This window comes from Centruroides sculpturatus, unplaced genomic scaffold (genome assembly GCF_000671375.1).
Source record: "Centruroides sculpturatus isolate CEXI.00-Female unplaced genomic scaffold, Cexi_2.0 scaffold660, whole genome shotgun sequence".
In the NCBI taxonomy this organism is placed as follows: domain Eukaryota; kingdom Metazoa; phylum Arthropoda; class Arachnida; order Scorpiones; family Buthidae; genus Centruroides; species Centruroides sculpturatus.
The window spans coordinates 35,376-48,798 of NW_019385748.1; the positions used below are offsets into that span (position 1 = coordinate 35,376).

Below are 13,423 nucleotides of genomic sequence, written 5' to 3' on the forward strand. Positions count from 1 at the left end.
AAAAAAAAAAAATATATATATATATATATTTTTTTTTTGGTGTCTACTTTTTGATGGGCAATACTTTTAAAACATCTTCAAGGTTTAACTTTGAAACCATTGAGTGACACTAAATGGGAGAGTGGAATAGAGACCTTGAAGCCTTTGAGATTTCATTTGGGAGATGTATACGACGCCTAGCTAAGCATTTACGAAAAACCAAGAAATTGATAATTTAATAAGAGACGAGGCCTCGGGTTTATTAAATTATATTAAACAATTAAGTTTTCGTGTTCATTAGTTATTTGGCGTAAAATACTAAATTCCATTAATCAAATAAGCAAGTTAATGTGAACAAAAGATTTTGATGTAGCCTTTGCACTTGATCTTTTACAAAACTGCAAAATATTTTTTAAGAATCTTCGATCGGATTCGTTCTTCGATGAAACTATTATTAATGCAAAAGAACTGGCTACCAAAATTGATGTGGAGGCTAATTTTGGATCAACAATAACATGGCATCACGTTAGAAGAAGGAAAAGGAACTTCTTATACGAAGCACGAGATGAACCCATCAAAGATCCAAAAGAAAAATATAAAATAGATTCTTTTTTTATTTTACAATCGATCAAGCACTAAATGCACTAGATGAACAACTTACAAGTTAGTAATAATAGTAACTATTTTCAATTCTTACTCGTATATAATATATACGATTTAAATATCATGTCCAAAAAAATGCTACAAAACATTGTAAGAATTTAGAATGCATTTTAACTGATGGTGATTCTGTTGACATAAATAAGATAGAATTAGCAGAGGAAATTTTAGTATCTGCGCTTTTCGGCAAAAAAGAAAGCATAAGCAATGTACTAAGCTTAATTACAAAGTTAAATTTTGCCCCAAATCTTACTATTGCTTTAAAAATATTCCTAACGATACCAATAACTGTAGCAAGTGGCGAAAGGAGTTTCTCTAAGTTAAAATTAGTTAAGAACTTTTTACATTCGACTACTACACAAAATAGTCTTAATGTTGGCAATTGAGCATGAAATTGCTGATCAAGTAAACTTAAAAGATGGAATTAAAAAGTCTGCAGAACTGAAAGTAAGAAAAAAAAGTTTTTTCTGATTTTAGCGAAGTTGATGTTACCTTGTTTTATTTTCAAAATAATGACATTTTGATTGTTTGTGCAATAATACATTTTTAATAGCATTTAAAAATATAAAAAATTATATGGTTAACAGTTTGTGGCTAGGTACAGATATTTCTTAATTAATTTCTACTGTTTTGTACTGCTTGATTATCAATGTTATGTTATGTTTCTTTCACAGTAGTACGCTTGAAACGAATTAATGATTCGATTATTTACACACCGATCACGGACAGCCATCGACAATTTACGATTCGTTTGCTTTCCACACGACGAAACGAAACACGTTTCTTAAATTCTTTTTCATCACGTCCACCGGCCGCAACCGTCATTCTCTTCGCGACAGATTTGTGGGAACAGCTACGCTTTTTAACGAGAAAGTGTAGATGGGGAGATTTTCATTATCGGCAACAACAGATACGGCGATATCTTTTCGCGATAGTCGATAAGACAATCTGGAATGCATTAAGGTGATATGCGACACGCGAATCTGTGTGAGGTCCCATGGTGTAATGGTTAACACTCTGGACTCTGACTCCAGTGAACCGAGTTGAAATCTCGGTGGGGCCTCTTTTTCTTCTTCTCCCCTGTCATCGTTTACGCAATTGAAGGCGACAGCGACAGTAGAATTCAGAAACTTCTTTTGCTTTGAATTTAGAACAGAAACTCTGCTTCACACACGAGCGGCGAAGCAGAGTTTCTGTTCGACGCTTTGCAACGTTTCGATATGTTTACTCTACTTATCCGATGCTTTCAAAACGGAATTCAACATGTTGCAAAGTCCAATTAGCATTACTGTTTCGAATCAAAAGAATTACAAAACGTCTTACAGGCGCTTATGTCACACTAAAATAGACATTTTCAATCAACCGCTCATAAGAAAAGTTCGTGTCAGGAGTGGGATTCGAACCCACGCCCACTATCTGGATATAATATTTAAACTGCGGTTATAATATTTAGTTTATTCAAATTTTAAATAGAGATTTGTTAAAACTGTTATATTGCTACATATTGTGAATGAAAGTTTTGTACGTAATGCTCTGAGTATATCTGTTTAATGCATAGGTAATGGTAAAATAAGTAAATAAATTTACATTTTCTTGTTTTATTTTATTACAAATGTATGACAATATAATTAGGAAAACCATAACTTATTTTCTGATACATTTAAATAATTATCCAGATAAAGACGAACTATTTTTTAAATAATTTATTAACTTTAACACTCAGTGCAGCATTTACTTATATTACTCAGTGCAGCTTAGGGCACCCGAAAAATTGTTCGAGTGAGGAATTGTCATATACAGTGGTGCCTCGAATAACGGACGCTGCGAACAACGGACTTTCTATTTGGCCGTTACGTGACTTGAGCAACGGACTAGCTACGAACAACGGACTTTCCGTTCGGCAGTTACGTGAGGCGAACAACGGACTTTCTGTGAACAAGTGCGAATGATGTTTCCAATGTTTTTCCGTTGCCAATGAAAATCTGCTATTTTTATAATATACAGTATTAGTATTATTAGAATATATTATTAGTATATCTGAAGTACAGAGCTCCCGTTGGGATTCGGCTTGCTCCCTTGTTTATTACGTACATCATCTCAGTGCAGGGTATTTACACTTATTCAAGTGTTGTGCAAATCATGGCTTCTAAAAAAACAGAAAGGTGATTTCAATTGAAACAAAGTAAGAAATCACCAGAAGGAGTGAAAGATGGCAAAAAGTTCTTTGTCAAATGGGGAGAGGTTCAACAGTTTACCAACACTCATTATCCAAACAGAGCTGAGGCCACCAGGATCAATGATCTCTACAATGACACCCTTGACCGTCATTTCTGACAGATGTTGAAGAAGACAGAGAAACAGACAACCTTGGACATGTTTTGCAAGAAGCCAGCAGGCAAAAAACAAAGGATGGAACAAGAGGAGTTGACCCTGCAAGCTCCAGTAGCCTCTTCTGAATCTGACTTCGATTAAAAAACAATAAAAAGAGATTTGCTGCAATGTCTAAAAAGTCTGTATCTGTATGAATGTGTGAAGAAAGTGTTCACACCTCCTCCTCACAACATCTGACTACCCGGCATAATTGGTGACTGCTCCATTTTTATTTTTTTTTATGGTACAGTACAGTTATTTTGTGTTACGGAACGAATTATATGTTTTAACATGTATTTCTATGGAAAAATGCGTTTCGTATAACGGACTTTTCACTTAACAGACGTGCACCTGGAACGGATTAAGTACGTTATATGAGACACCACTGTATACTTAAATATACTGCAGCATTATTTGTCTCAATGCCGCACGTCCGGTACGTCCCATACTCTTCATTCAATTTTTTAACGTCCAGAACGTCCCATATTCTTCACCCAAATTCAGTTCAACCCTCTAGGTATCCGAAAATCATATTTGGCACTGACATATCATATCTGGACTTATAAAGGGCTTCATATCTCAAATAGCTTAGGGTCTTGTTAAGTCTAAATCCGTCCCTGTTTACACTACATAAAATGTGCTATACAATTTTACTTGATTCAGTATAGTGAGAAAAAGTATTTGGGATGAAATAGTTTTGTATTTTTGACATGAGAAATTACATTTCTTATGACACTCACATTGGTTTTACATATTTTGATAATTTATATAATATTAAAAGTAGAATATGAAATAAAGATTTATTGATGGCCTACTACACCTACCCTTTATTTATATAGGCCGAAAACAACACTACTATATCTTTCTTTTAGACTCTATGTTATTACTAATCACTATCACTTCAATATTTAATAATACAGTCTAAACGGCGGCCGGATGGCCGAGCGGGCAAGGTGGCAACCTACCGCTCTGGAGGAGCGAATCCGGTCGGGGGTGGTCCGTTCGAATGTGTCGGGCCCCGTCCCTCACCACCTGGCCACCCCATTGTGGGCCTCTCCGAACTCATATTGGACCACCAGTGACCGAACGGTTTTTGTACCCTAAACACTGGGAATTCGGTCGTGGGTTCGCGCCTCGCTCGGACGGGCTGGCCACGTGGAGTTTTCCGGATTTTCTCCTGTAACGCCTAAATAGTTTCCTTTAAAAATACCTCTCAGAGGCATCCCCTAGGCAGATCGCCCAAGTGTTGCGTTGCCCGTTGCCATAACTTAACAAACAAACCGAACTCATAATGGGCTTGCTGAAAAGAGACCCTCTTAGTGCCCACGGTGCGGAAAGAGTAAAGAAAAAAAAGTTTGAACTTTTGCCATCCTACATTTACCTATTTTATTTGTCAACTTCTAACTTCTCATCTTTTAAGTTATTGTGTTTGTAAATACTGTATGTCTAAATAGTTAGTATTTCCTCGTTTTCCTTAACAGCCTATATTTGAGATAGAGATGATCATGTGTCATATCTCCAGTGGATCAAACTTAATGAAAATTTTACTCGCTATTGGCATTTACAATTTTTTTACAAAATTTTATATCCTCAAAATTAAGCGTTTTGCTTTTTTATAATAATATAAAAGTTATTTTTTGAAACATCTCATAACAAGTGTGCCACACAATTTTAATTTTGATAATTAGTCTTGGTATTTCTTAAATATAAAATTTCAGCAAACACTGGTACAGTCAGTCTTCATGCGATTTCCAAAAGATGGCAAAATTATTCTGCCAAAATGTATATATATTTGTGATACTTTATTCCCATATTTGTGCCGTTATTTGTATTATTCTCAACCGGTGGTTTTGTAAAACGTCTTATATAGTTATTTCAGGTAGCTATAACGGTCTTGTCCCATCAGGTAAACGTCCGAGTAAGTCTGACCCACGCCATTGTTCAGAACGCACCTTGATTGGTAGAAAAGTAAAGACGATATTGAGAGGATATAATGCCGCTCATAGCGGTGACCAGACCCTAAACACTGGGAAGTTCGGTCGTGGGTTCGCGCCGCGATCGGACAGGCTGGCTGCTTGGAGTTTTCCGGGTTTTCTCCTTGCCAATAACGACTGAATAGGAGGCCAGTTCCCCATAAAAGTCCTCCCGGAAGGCATTATTTCCCGCGCGCACGTATAGGCCGTTCGGATACGGCTGGCTAATCGGTCGCATAGCGATCATAAACACATGTCTAGTCGGAGAAAGAGCCTATATAGAATATAGGCTCTTTCTCCGACTAGACATGTGTTTATGATCGCTACAATCTCCATATAAACAACACCTGAGAAGAAGAGAGGATATAAGAACGAGGAAAATCGCGTGGCAGCCATCTTTTTCTTCCTGTTTTTTTTTCTATTCGGATCTTACCATTGAACGGACTGTGGAGAACGTTGAAGGAGGACTAGTGAACAAGGAGAGAACACGTTCGGGAACAAGAAGAAAAGAACTCTGTATCTCTAGGATCGCACACCACTAAGATATATATTGAAAGGATCGGATTTTTTTTTTTAATAGCTTATCGAAGACTGTTCCAAAATAATGAAAAGTGGACTAAAATTACGGTACAGTCAGTCTTCATGCATTAAGTATTTTGCATACCGAAACAATCGGAGGTGAAGGACGAGTAGTGAGTACAGAGGTTTACGTCCCTAGTACTGAGCGGGATAAGTTTGTAACGATTCATCTATAATTTCCGTCTAACTATTCTCGCGCAACGGAAATTCTATAATTCATAGAGTCAAATCCGATTCAATATTTTTACTAAAGGTACTCTGCTTGAACGTTAATGCGGTCTGTAATATGGCTACAGTCTATGTAAATGTAATTGTATTGTTTCATTTTCTTTTTATGTAATTATTACTTTAGTTACTAAAACTAGTAATGGAAACACAGATGGAAGAGTTTAATAAGTCGCCCGCTGTAACAACTAAAATAAGAAAACGTAAAATAAACGATGAAAAATGGAAAAAAAACATGCAAGCAAGCAAATTCGCTATAGTTCGGCGGGAAGCACACAGAAAATAAGTTATATATATGGAGCAAGTTACTGTAGTGAGAAATGTCTAAAAATTTGAAGATATTCCAGTCTTCTTTTGATAAATTTTACGAAAATAAACACTCTGCATCTAGGTGTAATTTTATCATTTCACACTTAAAGCTGACTGAGCAAAAGTGGTCCAGGTCAAGATAAATCTGTTGATCATAAAAGTTAAACATTTTGACATCTAAGTGCCTAAATTACGACTGGTGGCTACTGTAACAATTTTTATGCAGACTAAAAGACAGTTTAAAATGAACGAGTAATATGAATACAGCCAAAAGGAAGGATAAACTGTACAGCTATCATTTGGTATCGGACCATTCTGTTACCACAAGTTTCTAAGAAGAGGCAAGCAACTATCACCAGTTCCACAAGGCTTGAGCCTAGTGCCTTTGGAATCTCACGTAAAATAGTCAAAGCAGGACGATGTCAAAAGATTGCAGGATTTAATGAGAGTGGAGTACAATGCACCACAATTTTACAGCAAACTTTACTATTGGGGTCTCGGAAGAAGAAGAAACAGATGAGAGCATAAATTATAAACACGAAGAACCTCTTAAAATTACTGTTTGTTGACTCTAAACAGATAATTCTTTTGCTGCGATAATAAAGAGAAAAACGTAACTTTCGTTTAGCCTATTCAATTATTATTCCATTTATAGTGTACTACATTCGAGTTTTTCCTCCAAAAAGGCCAAATTCATAGCTTGTACATTAATATTATCTCTGGCTATTAATATTAAAGCACTTTAACGTAAGATACTAAACATAAAAAGGAATTAAGTATACGAATATTTTTATTTACTGAATTAAAAAAATCGTTTTTATACAAAAGTAACTTGCAAGGATTTGACACTTTTGGACACACTCCATTATATATATATATATAATGCGAGTGTGTGTATGTATTATCATACCCAAGCACATACATACGCCCACATATAAATATAAAAATAATAGCATTATGAACATTTAAAATATTTTTATTAATTAACACTAATACATTTGTACACCTATATGATTACTTCTAATATCTGTATAGGAAGATAATTATCGCATATTAAATATAAAAATTATGAAAAATTAATTTTTTTGTCCTTTTGCTTCGGCAAAGTTTTGAATTAATTCGTCTATATCAATCATAAATGCAATGTCATTCTCTATAGATGATATTGATAGTCGTTCCTGAGCGATCACGGAGCCAGTGTACGGTTTTATAAGTGTTAAGATTGAAAAATTACTTTCTGAACTAGTCACCAATACTGGCAACTTCGAAATAATTCTTAGAGAAATAAACACATTTTTGGAACACAATATGTATGACAGAACGTCTAATGAAGAAGTATTTTCTGGAATTAGCATTGCTGTTTTTCTGAGAATATGTAAAATTAAAATTCTAAATATATTAATTAAATTAAATAATACACAACCGTGAGGCAGATAAAAGTGAGGGCTTATCAGACCAAATGATGGCACAAAAAAACAACGACCAAAATGAATTGCTTCCACTTTGTACAAGAAACTAACTTATTGCTGATTTAGAATTATAAGTTTATTTTATCAATTTAAAAATTGCAACATATATATATATATTAATTAAATTAAATAAACAGTAACTGTCTGACTTACAAATTCCATAAACGAGAAGACAGTAGGCATATAGATTAAAATAACGACGGACAGACATTTCTAACAAATCCAATAGAAAGTATGTCAGGTGTTNTAGGAAATTATTTCTTTGTCAAAAAATTTATCATAAAACCTATAAAATAACTTACTGCAGATATTTAGTGATTGATGATGATTCAATATAAATTCACAAAAAGATAAATTAGTACCTATACTTTTTATTTTTTTTTATTAATGATTTAAAATGTCATTAATCTTTTGTGTGATACACGAGATCGTGCCGAAGCGAATTCCCTCGAAAATTCATGAAGCAAGTATCGTGCTTGAGAAAATGTGGAGTATTCCCTACTAGATTTTTTTCTAAAGAAAACTAGAAAAAACTAGAAAAGTATAAATTTCCTTTTTAAAGGAAAGAAATACCAGTTATAATGCTAATTAATAACCAAGGTACCATAGTCATGACACAGAATTAAGTATCATCAAGCTAATGAAGAATAATGACAATAAAATGATAAACAAAGAAGTCGTCAACTGAATACTCTTATTATTTAATATATTAGCTTATTTACCCGACGTCGCCCGGAGAAATGTACTGAAGATGCAGTAATAGAAAAAAATTTTGTTATAACTATATAATGGCATAAAGTACAGTCCATAGAGTTATATTCGGTGATAAAAAAGGAAGCAGCAAACTCGTTGGAATTGATAGACATGAGAGGCAATCAGTTCCAACTAGTTGACACTGAGAAGTGTAGACAGCTTAATTGACGCTCTACTTTTGGTATAGTACGAAAATATAGTTCATGTTTTTTGTTTCACTTTTGTAAAAAATAATATAAATTTATTCCGATGCGGTTATGCAATTTAGTGAACTTTACATTACCGACGATTAGGTCTGCATTTCCCTTAAAATTAAAAACAAAAACAAAGGAATCAGATTACGCTCTAATTAATGTAATAGGTTATCTTTTTCATTTTTAACTTTCCTTTCGGTGGGCACTAAAAGGCCTTTTTTCATACAAATTATGGATTCGGCTAGGCAAACGAGGTGGCTGGGTGAGGGATGGAGTCCGATTATCCGAGTTAGACCATCTCAGAAAAAATTTTCAGAGGTTACTCCTCCAAATTGAATTCCAGATTTCCCAGAGCAGTAGATTGATGATTTATTTATTTTTTTAAACATACTCTAACGTCAGTTTAGAATATTATCATTGTTACTTTAAATCAGGATATAAATGATTTAAAGATAACTTATCTAACAAGTGGTATACCAAACTGAAGGATTGAGAAATTATAACCAATTCTCACTCTCTTATATTTCATTATTAGGGCTGCAAATATATAAAACTGAAAATAACTCTTTAAAGTATTAATATTGCTTATTTAAGCACAGGTAATATATAATACTTGTTAGAAAAATGAGTACAAATTGTACTTGCATTGGTTGAAAACTGAAGTAGATACAATATGAACTTAAAACTAATATTTTTACATAATTTTACTTTCTTGACTATTATAGAAGATAAATAACAGGGAAAGTATGAAAGTATGACGATCGATTAAATTTTGACTCCCCTTTTTATATTTCTTGATATTTGACCCACATAAAATTTTATAAAGGAGTTATATTTTTGACCACAGCTCAAAAATATAACTCCCTTATAAAATTTTATGTGCAAGTGTTTAGCGTTAACGCTTATAACAATTTAAAATATAAACATTGCTTCTTAATAAAATCTCATAACAAACGGCGCCACACACAATTTTAACTTTGAGCTAGTATCTTAGCCATGATGTCACACGATCCAATGTTTGTTAGCCATTACAGTAGACGGCCGGGTGGACAAGAGGTTAAGGTGGCAGCCTATCGCTCTGGGGACCCGGGAACAAAATCCGGACGGGTCAAAAAATTCCCAGGAATTTTTTGGGGATGCTGCCACCCGGATATGTCGGTCCCCGTCCCTCATCACCCGGGCGCCCCATTTGGGCCTGGCCGAACCCATAATGAACTTGCTAAAAGAGGCCCTCTTAGTGCCACAGAGCAGAAAGAGTTTTTTAAAAAATGTCAATGACTAGATAGATTCTATACTGTCATCTGCTGCAATGGCTTTTTTTAATTTTTTTTTAGCTCTTTCCGCCCTGTGGTCACTAAGAGGGCCTCTTTTAGCAAGTCCATTATGGGTTCGGCCAGGCTCATAATGGGGCGGCCGGATGGTGAGGCACGAGGCCCGACATATCGGAATGGCAACATCCCCGAAAAATTCCTAAGAGTAGCCTATACGTTAAATCCATATGAAAAAATTCAACTTAACTGCAATTTAAAATAAAATTTCAATGTTGATTATTGAATTTTAATATTAATTTTAGTTTTAACAGATTAAAGAAAAAGTTACTGTTTGAACCTGTTTCTTTAAATTTTACATTAGATTCTTGAATTCTAATTTCTTTAAAATAAAGCAAATTTATTAGAGCGTTCTTGTAAATAATTATTAAATTAACATATCCTTTGTTCGAGGAGTTTTTTGGGGTGCTCTCTGCCCTGTGGCACTAAGAGGACTTTTTTCAAGCCTATCGTGGATTCGTCTAGGCTTATAATGGGTGGCAGGGTGGTGAGGGACGAGGCCTGACATCAGGGATAAACCACCCTTCAAAAATTCCTGGAGTTTTTTCGACCATCCAGATTCGGTTTTGGGTCCCTTTGTGCACGAGGAAAAGTGATCTTTGTGCCAAAAAAAACCCAACAAACCAACCGACCCTGGGTCCCTCAGAACAGTAGGCAAATGCGTAAACCTACTGGCTATTTGAGGAAATTAAAGCATTAGGGGTTACCTCACTGTGATATCACGTCCCTCACCACATTTATGAGGGACGTGGTGTTATTCCATTGTAAACCTAGCGAATCTACGAGGATAATTAATTAAGACACTGTTAATGCCCACAAGACAAAAAATATTCGGTTTGATAGAATACGATAGTGCAACACGTGGGCAATCTGCCAAGGAAGGATGCCTTCCAGGAGGACTTTCTATGGGAAACTGACTCCTAATTAGGTGTTAGACACGTGAAGAAACTAGAGTTCAGTAGTTTTATCCACTCGTGCACTAGTGCCAAGGAAAAAAAAGACAAAAAATGAAAGTACTTCCTTTGTAAGTTATAATTTCTCTTTGAATTACCTAAATATTTATATAAATTTTTGGATAAAATATTGTATGTGAATAATATTCAATTTGCTAATTTAAATATTCATAGCATTAAGAAATTAATTCGAATTAAATATTAAAAATGTACTTAATTTAAAAGTTTATAATTCATATAATCCAAATTTAAAAAAAATTATAAACGATTATATATGATTTATATCTTTTACAGTATAAATAATTAATTAGGAAAAATTTTAAGTATAAGAATATTTATTAATGCTATTATTTAAATTATATATTTAATTAATTCAACCAATAATTATTTTATTAAATTAAATTTTTATGTACGATATAGATAATTCAAATTTAATTTGTGAAGAAAAAATGAAATTATAATTGTTCTTTTTCTTCATTGGTTTAATATTACACATTGGTTAATAATAAGGTTAGGATTATTATTATTATTTTTTGTGTACGAAAAAATCTTCGAACCTTGTTTTTAAATAGGACACAGCTGCTATAAATTGGCACAAACTTTGTTTATGAATGAGTTATATAAAATGCTTTTGAAAAATTTCGGGTCTTGCTAGATTTATTTTGCAATAAAATGAAATATAAATAATTATGATTTTGTAGATTATTATTTTATTTTCTTTATTTATATATTGATGCTGCATAAATATATAAATTGTTATTGAAGTTAATATTATAATATAATATTAATATTAATCAATATTTATTATATTATAAGCGAATTTTTTACATTTTCGCGCTTTTACTTTGAAACAAATATACTATTTATATATTTATTAAAAATTAGTCTATAAATTATTCATCTATATTCTATATTTTTCAGTTTTATGTTGTTGAATTAATTTAAAAACATCTGATTTCCTACTCTATATAAACTGTTATAGTTATTGATAAGAAATATTGATTTAGCAATTTTATACAACAGGCCAAAAAAAATATAGATAATAAATATAATAATGCATTATTTGTAATCATATTCATATTCCAGACAGCCAATCAGATAAATTTTCTAAGTTTTCATTACAATCAAACCTGTGAAGAACGGTCATTGACTGGAACAAAAAAGACCGTTGTTTGAAGATTATTTTGCATGCATTCTAAAGCAATAAAGTTTCTGAAAAAAGGCTCTTTGTTTAGAGGTGACAGTTGCTGGAAGGTAGCCGTTATTGGAGGTTCGGCTTTCGATTGGATTTTTAACGTCTAATAAAATAAATTAAAAGTGAAAATATTTATTGATAGAATGATTTATTTCACAGAAACAGCTTTTTAATTATATATTAATATAATTATTGAACCAAAAATGTAATATAATTTTATAATTTTGTTAATAAAGATAAATATTTAAAATATATTATTTATGTATTTTAACGTTCTCTTTCTTTCTATTCTCGTTTCATTTTTTTATCTTTTATTATTTTGTTACATCATAGAAGAATATCTATTTTCAACATACCAAATTAGTTATATTTGGCTAACAACCAATATCTTATAATAACAAAGTAACGCTATCCTATTACGATTACTTAAACAATAATTTGGAATAGGATTTGTTTCGATTATTAAACAAATTCTACTTTGCCGGCATGTTAGGTATTTTCTATATCTCAATTGAAATTAATAAATTAGTAAATTGCATTTATATTAATAATATTGGCCTATATCCACAGGGGCCTCTCGTTATACGTTATTAATATAAATGCAATATGCCGGGGGAAGCTGAAACCAGGAGAAAATTTAGAGGCCGATAGTGGTTTTTAATCCTGTAAAAATTAATGTTATTTTTAATAACAACAACAACAACCAAAAAAAAAATTAAACTACTGTATATCGTTGAAAGATAAATAGGAGAAGTTACTATATTATTTTAGTGTTTATTAAACCGTTTGTTTTGACTCAATTAGCAGAATATTTATTTATGTGCTAAGTCATGTAAGTTACTATTTCCCAACCGAATGAACGTCATTCAAATAGCAAGCGTGTTTTTCCAGCACGTGATCAATTTTAAAATGATATATTGCATTATATTTTATTCAGTAAGTGAAATTATACACACGCAAGACTTATGTAATATTTTTCCATCGATTTCGAAATTAATAAATCTGTCTGAATCAATTATAATATAACGAAACGTTTAATTCGTGAATGCGTATATCTTATCTTTGGCATGAATCATGTCATATTTTGTTTCAAAAAATATTGCAGCAAAAGTTAAATATATTATATATACAGTAGAACCTCGATTATCCGGACTAATTGAGGATGAAGGTAGTCCGGATAAGGAAAAATCCGGATAATCGAAACAAATACTTTATCTTGTCTNTATTTTTCAGTTTTATGTTGTTGAATTAATTTAAAAACATCTGATTTCCTACTCTATATAAACTGTTATAGTTATTGATAAGAAATATTGATTTAGCAATTTTATACAACAGGCCAAAAAAAATATAGATAATAAATATAATAATGCATTATTTGTAATCATATTCATATTCCAGACAGCCAATCAGATAAATTTTCTAAGTTTTCATTACAA

The 13,423-nt window shown here is 32.5% G+C and overlaps 1 non-coding gene across 1 annotated transcript; it reads left to right on the forward strand.

Annotated features, from left to right (window-relative positions):
- The first annotated feature begins 1,630 nt into the window (after nucleotides 1-1,630).
- Nucleotides 1,631-1,702, forward strand: Trnaq-cug. The gene has a single exon. It is a non-coding gene; the product is annotated as a tRNA-Gln (tRNA).
- Nucleotides 1,703-13,423: the final 11,721 nt, after the last annotated feature.